Source organism: Nerophis ophidion, linkage group LG17, assembly GCF_033978795.1.
Source record: "Nerophis ophidion isolate RoL-2023_Sa linkage group LG17, RoL_Noph_v1.0, whole genome shotgun sequence".
Classification (NCBI taxonomy): Eukaryota; Metazoa; Chordata; class Actinopteri; order Syngnathiformes; family Syngnathidae; genus Nerophis; species Nerophis ophidion.
In genome coordinates, this window is record NC_084627.1 from 8,897,285 (window position 1) to 8,898,313 (window position 1,029).

Here is a 1,029-nt window from a genome sequence, read left to right on the forward strand (position 1 = left end):
TACAACTAAATGCGTGCATTTTTAAGTAAGACCAACATTTTTAGAGCATAATAAGTCTCTTATTCTTTTTAATAACATTTGTTATTCTGAAGCTAAACAATAATAAATAAAATGTCATGTCTGTTGATCATGTTTTTGCTGTTCGTCCTTTGGACTCTTTAAGTTCCTGTTTTTTTCCACTCCCTTGTCTGGTTTCCTTGGTTACTCATTTTGTCCACCTGTCTCTGGTGGACTAAATTCCCGCTCACCTGCTTCCCGAGCACTAATCAGAGGCAGTATTTAAGCTCGTCTTTGCCAGTCAGTCGTCCTGTGCTGACTTGTTTCATGCCTTGCCATAGTTTTGTGCTTCATGCCATGCCAAGTAAGTTTTGTTTGATTTATGTTCTTAGTCTGTTTATGCGTTAGCTTTGTTCTTTAGCCCAAGTTGTGCCTCCGCTGTGAGCGATTTTTGTTTGTATATTTTTTTAGTTAAAATGAAATCATGTTTTTACCTAAGTGCTATGTCCCGAATAGTCCGTCTGCCTTCCTGGGAGAACGGCCCCGCAGCAAACTGCGACCCCCCCATCGTGACATAAAATACTTCTTACCATTAATGCGACTTCTTGAACAAGTGCGGTAGAAAACGGATGGATGGATTTAAATGCATGAAAATGTTTTATATTTTGTACGTTATTTTTAGCACTGTGATTACCAGCAAAATTATTCATAATTATCGCGTTAAGCAATGTCAGCTAAGATTTATCCGAGAGCCAGATGCAGTCATCAAAAGAGCCACATCTGGCTCTAGAGCCCTAGGTTCCCTACCCCTGGTCTACAACATGTCGTCACCTCCTCTTTTCCTCCATACAAACAGTGTGCTTACCAAGTCACATAATATATGCGGCTTTCACAAACACATACTTGGTCAACAGCCATACAGGTCACACTGAGGGTGGCCGTATAAAAAACTTTAACATTGTTACAAATATGCGCCGCACTGTAAACCCACATCAAACAACAATGACAAAACACATTTGACCTTTGTGTATG